The sequence below is a fragment of the Mus pahari genome, chromosome 5 (assembly GCF_900095145.1).
Source record: "Mus pahari chromosome 5, PAHARI_EIJ_v1.1, whole genome shotgun sequence".
Lineage (NCBI taxonomy): Eukaryota > Metazoa > Chordata > Mammalia > Rodentia > Muridae > Mus > Mus pahari.
Window position 1 is genome coordinate 138,796,319 of NC_034594.1, and position 6,535 is coordinate 138,802,853.

Below are 6,535 nucleotides of genomic sequence, written 5' to 3' on the forward strand. Positions count from 1 at the left end.
AAGGAAAATGAAGCCAAGGCAATGTTTACTGGTCAAGGCTCGAAGTTTAATAGCCGAACTCCGTTTAAATAACACGGAAAGATTCCCAGCCCCCTCCTCAGTCTTTGATGGTGCCGGCAGCTGTCTGATCATAGGTGGGTCTAAGGATCAAGGCAGGGATGAATGTCTGTTGGCGTAGGTGGTCCAAGGATGCTGCATTCTGGGAGATCCGGGGAGTCCTCTCGGTAGGCCGTGGAGACACAGCAACTCTCTGGTGGGTCTCAGCGCCTGTAGGGGGCTGGTGTTTTGAAGGAGAGTGATTAGTGTAACAGCAAGGCAGGCTTGGTGGCAACAAGGAGCTGGGAGACCCTAACACAGGACAGAGGTCAGCCTGGTGGTGGAGGTATATTCCAAGAGCCTGCAGTGTCAGAAGACCTGGCAGGCCTGGTAGTCATCCATATGCTTCCAAGATGGTGACAGAGACTCCCTCGCTGTGATACCCTACAGTGCCCTTTCTGAGGAGATGGGCAGATCACCCTGTTAGAGAGAACCATGGCACCTCTCTCCCAAAGCAGCTTGGATCCATGGTCAGCTTGAACACAGACTCATGAGTCATTTTTAAGGTCATCTCCTTCATGTCCATTTCTGTGGAGCTCTGTGTTTCTCCTGCCTCAGCATCTGTCATATGGTGCTGCCATGACCCGGGTATACATATTCACTTCTGCTTCTGCCTACGAGATGCATGAGCATCGGAACTGGCTCATGGGCACTTGGTAAGGGTTAGTTGCATAGGTAATGCTTACTGTCACAGTGTCTTGTTCAAGGGCTAGCACCTAGCCTCCTGGCTACTTAGAGATGCCACTATCCGCCATGGTTCATGGTTCCACAGGCATGTCTGGAGGCCACTCCATCCTGTTGGCTCCCAACTTAGCTTGGGTTTAGGGAAGAGCATAGGAGAAAACTGGCTTTACTTCAGCAGGGAATGTTGTGAGCACCTGCTAGCTCTGTGCTGCTTACAGGGGTACTGAAGAGCTAGTATCTAGGGCAGGAAGCAGACACAGAACAGGTGCATGAGACAGAAGTACTGGGGCAAGGTGTGTGTGTGTGTGTGTGTACACGCGCGCACGCGCGCCTAGGGATGATTCAAATGGGTGATATTTGCTTGCATCTTGACAAAACAGAGCAGGCGCTGACACTCACTTGTCCTCTAGCACAGGACTCTATTATTTGGGTGTCAGCTCTCATTATCAGTTGGCAACAGTACAGATTCCTGCTGAATTTATCACAGTCCAGAAGCTGTGGCAGTTAGATTGCTGTAGGTTCCCATACAGCCTCAGCTAGCCCAGCACGGATGCTCAGAGCCTCTGGGCAGGTGCTCAGACAGGTCCCTGAAAGATGAGATACAGCTTATAAATTAACTACTCATCAGGGCTTCTACTGAAGTTGCTTTTGTGTCACAGTGTATTGGGTCTCAAAGGCAGAGACACGTACATACCAATGGCAAGCGGTAAGGCTGTACTTACTGTGGACCAGCTACGAGTCTAACCATTTTCCACATCTCTCCTACAGTCCTCACGGGACCAGTCTTAGTCAGTGTTCTATTGCTGGGAAGAGGCAGCCATGACAGAGTCAATTCTTATAAAGGAAAGCATTTAGTTGGAGCTGGATTACAGTTTCAGAGGCTTAATCTATTACCATCATGGCAGGGAACATGGTAGCATGCAGGCAGACATGGTGCTGGCGAGGTGGCTGAGAATTCTACATCAAGATCTGCAGGCAGCAGGAAGAGAGGGACACTGGGTTCGGCTTGTGCTTTTTAGACCTCAAAGTCCACCCTCAGTGACAACATGGCCACACCTATTTCCTCAAGGCCACATCCACTAACCTGTCTAAAGTAAGGGCACTCCCTAATGGCTAAGCATTCAAATCTATGAGCCTATGGGGCTGGTTCTATCAAAATCACCAGATGCTTTTAGTATTCCCATTTTACAGAGCAGAAGTTGAAGCATGGAAAGTCAAGCCCTTAAAACACAGGATACCAAGTTGCTATTTCCAACTATAAAATCTTTTTGCCACGGTGAATAGGGACCGTGTTCTCACTTTCTTATCGAGTACAGAATCAGAATAAGAGAAGTTGGCTGCCTTCAGTAACCCTCGTCATCGTCGTCGTCGTCGTCGTCGTCGTCTATAGCAGTACTTACAAGCAGGCATTATATCGCCTGTGGAGAGTCTAGAAGCTTCCAGGGTTTTGGATCTATCCCTGTATGTTGTTTCAAGGATCTGGTCATCTTCACAGGTGATCTTGGGGGGAAATCATGGACCTGTGGGCGGGGCCTCTTTGACCACGCCCCTACATTTGCATACTGGTGTTTTTTCTTTTCTGGTCTCAGTCAGGTACATTTCCAGAGCTCCCAAGCTGGTGTCTCTGATGACCCTTGTTTGCTGCGCAGCCTCAGCTAACCACGTTCACTTCCTTCTCCCTTTCTTCCTATTTACACTTTTTTTCAGACTGGAGAAAAACTTCCTCCGGTACCAACCAGGTCAGCTTGGCCTGGGAGCTGCGACTTATGGCTAACTTTCTGCTGTGATCTGGGATGTGTTGGTTTTGACACTCATCTCAAGTGGGCACATTTACCCCTGATTGCCAGGCTGTTGAGTGGATTCTTGTTTCAATGACAAACTGCTCCAGAGATGGACTTAAAAATCGTAGTGACTGAAAAATCAGCAGGCATTGCTTTCTTACACGTGCAAGTTCCCCTTTGCCAGTTTATCTTTTTGTAACTTATTTTTTTTTAAATTTTTATATAGGTGGGTGTACTGTGGAGGTTAGAGGACAAGTTTCAGGGGTTGGTTCTCTCCTTCTTCCATCCTGGGGATCCTGCTATGGCAGCCTCTGAGGCCCCTGTCTGTCTAGTGGGTGGATATTCCGCCCTCAGGGTGCTGTTTGCCACCTGTCAGCAGAGAAGACGGAACACACAATAAACTTCCAGTGGTCTCTCTCAACTTTGGTCCTGAGGTGACCACAGAGTCTCTGCTTAGGCCACGGATGAGTCACCATGTAGCAACCATGTCTTTGGGTGGCAAGATGTCAATGTGACCTTGACATGGGGAGAAGATGAATTGGCTGTTGGTCCCTGCCACCATCGCCTCATTCCAGTCTCTGAGAATTCTCCATTTTACAGAGGAGGCTGGGATGTCATTAGCGGTGACAAAGCCAGGAGGATGAGCCTGAGACTCAGATCCGATGATGAACACCTTGTCCTTGTCACCTGGTCACATCTTCTCCTGGTCCTGTGCACATGCAGAGGGTGGGAGCAGAGGAGGCTGAATTAGGGCTGCTTGCTTTAAACACACACACACACACACACACACACACACACACACACACACGCTACATAATGAGACCCTGTTCGGGAAGTAATCAACTTGTGTGAGAGCTGAAGTTTTTGTCAGGCGCACTTCATTTCCTTGCACCTTTTGAAGGGACAGGGTGACTCATTCAGCTTTGTGAAAAAGCCAAAGCTTATTCATTAAAATTTTCACTTACCACAGTGTAAGTCCCCTCAAAAATGGGTCTCAGAAATATTCAGGTCCTATTTTGAGGAGGTTAAGTGTCATGTGTTGCCTTTCAAGATGCAGAAGGAGGTTAGGGGAGGGATTCCTCAACCAGCTGCTCCTACAGCACGGTATCTAGGGACCAGAGAGGCTGGGGCAGGGGGACACATACAGATATGCACAGCATGCGGGGAAGTGGCACGGTTCTGCAGGATATCTGCCCTGCACCTTTTAAATCTCGAACTTAAAACAAGGTCTAGGTACAGTACGAAGACCTGAATGGTGTGAACTCAGTTGTTGACACACTGTTCACTTTAGTATGATGCAATGAATGAACACGTCAGTGTGTTTACTTCAAATAAAGGTATTCTCCCACAGAGCTACATGTATCCACTCAAACCAGGAAGGGGCGTCATCACCCCCTCATTACAGCCCCATCCTCAGAACCCATCCAAGTTCCACAAACTTCCCAGGAATGCCCAGGGAAGCAAGAAGACCCAGGCCAGATTCGCCCACTGCATTTATGATCACCTATATAGGCAGTCTCCTCTAGGTCAGACCGATTGATTCTTTGTTTTTCTTTTCCTGGATTTCTGTGACTTTGACACTTCTGATGGCTACAAGCCAGCTTTGGAAAACATCTCCCAGCTGCCTGATGGTTTGTTCTGGTTAAATCCATGGACCTCTGAGGAGGAAACCACAGAAGTGAAGCTGTGCTCCAATGTCCCTGTATCCTGTTGACCCGGCCAGGCCTGACAGGATTCAGCTTCCCCATTGCTGGGGACATCGACTTTGTTCACTTGGTCAAGGGTGTCTGCAAGACTGCTCTGCTCACTTCCCATGGCAAACACTGCTAAGATTTGGAAACATCTCAGAGAGTAGGTAAACATTATCTCCTCCAACTTTATTTACATATTTATAAAGTCTCTGCAGAATTCTGTGTGTCTGTCTCATTCCAAAGGTTATGACCTATGACCTATCACTAACCCCCCCCCCCCTTCGATATCTGAATCACTTGCAGGTTGGCTAAGGAGCACCTTGGCCGCTGGCATGTCCCTACCATTCTGTGTGTACTGAGTGCCTTCTTACCGTAAGCTTGTTTTGTATCATTTCTGTCCCAGTTCTGATGTCAGCTGTTTCTCCACGGACCGTCTGCCCGGTTTAGGGGAACACTTTTCAGTACGTGAGGTGTGCTCATTGCTGCTAAGGAGTAATTGTTCTCAGCCTTCCTCAGGAGCAGACAGACGTAGTGAGTGAAAGACACGCCTCCTGAACTTGCAACTGCGTTCTTGTGAAGATAAACACTCACTCCATTGTCTGTCTGGCCTCCAACAAGCCAGGGTCCAGGTGAGTTTCTTTCGGCTGTGAGAGGCTCTAGAACCCCATTCTCTTTTATCTATTTACTGACTTGAGCAGTTTCTCTGTGTTGTACACCACTTTCCATTTACAGTCTTTCCCTCTTTGCTATGTGTGACAGGGCTCTGCCTTCTCTACTGAAGAGCCTGGCTTGTGAAGACAGACACGTCCACTTCTAGAAGCCTGTGGCTACTACTTCCCTAAGCTTACCTTGCTCATGTCGGCTTCAGGGCATAGTGTGAAAGGTTCAAACACAAGCTTAAGGTACTTTTGTCTGCACACACACACACACACACACACACACACACACACACACACACACAGAGAGAGAGAGAGAGAGAGAGAGAGAGAGAGAGAATTGTGTCAATACCACTTACCGAAAGGTTTCTTTCTCCCACTGACCTACCTTGGTATCTTGGGGATGGGGGTGGTGGTGAAAATCAATTGAGGATCTAGATGCGAGTCTATTTCTGGACTCTCTGGTCTTCTCCCTTGAGCTGTTTGTCTGTCTTGATGCCAGTACTGCCCTTGATACTATGGTGCAGAGTGTGTCTTGGTTGTGATAAATCAGTTAAAATCTCCTCAGTGCTTTTTAAGGATTGCTTCTGACCAGTCTAGAAACTTTGATTTTTGGTATCATAGGAGAGTTAGTTTTTATACTTATGAAAGAAGCTCTTGGAATGTTAGTTACGATGTCAAGCTGAGAGGGATCATCGGGAAGGCTGACTCTGTCTAGCTGTGAAGGCGCGTGCTTCTCTGCTGTTCAGATCTCTTGAACTCCTCACAGAGACACTAGGCAGTTCCCAGTGCAGAGATTTTGCAGGTATTTTGTTCCATTTGAAAATGCCTAATGGTTTTGATACTATGATAATCGGAATTGGTTTTTACATCCCATTTACTTTGCTTAATTTATTTTGCATCTCTATTTTTAGATACATACATTTAAAATAATTATATCTTCATATTTAATTGGCCCTTTTGTTAGTAGGAAGTGTTCTTAATTAGCTATGGTAATACTCTGTCTTGAAGTTTGTATTCACTAATAAATGTTAAACATAAACTAATATGTTTATAGATTATAAGCCATTTGCTATCATTGATTTTTTGACATTAATAACAGATATTAAGATGTTATAAATATATGAGACATATCTTTATGATGAAGTGGAAACTATGATTAATACAAAAAATTACATTTTTAAAAATTTATGTGTATGTGTCTATGTGTGTTCATCTGTGTGCACAGGTGTCTGTAGAGGCCAGAAGGAGTTGTGCTGGGTTGTGGTGAGTGCTGGGAATTGAACTCAGGTCCTCTGTGTGAGCAGAAAGCACCCTTAGCCACTTAGCCATCGTTCCAGCCCATGAAATCATTTTATGCTCCCTGTTGTATGATACATCTGCCTTTGTAATTTTACATTCAATGTGTTTGTGTCACTGTATTTAAACTAGATTTCCCTTTTCTAATCGACACTGACAGTTTCTTGATTTGGATCCAAGGTCCCACTATGGGGCCCACACTGGCCTTGAGGTCAGGATCTGCCTCTAGGGTGCTGTTATTAGAGACATGGACCACAGAGCCCGGATCCAATCTTCTCCTTTCTCAGAGTTTATTTTTATTTTATTTATTTACTTTTTTTTTTTTTTT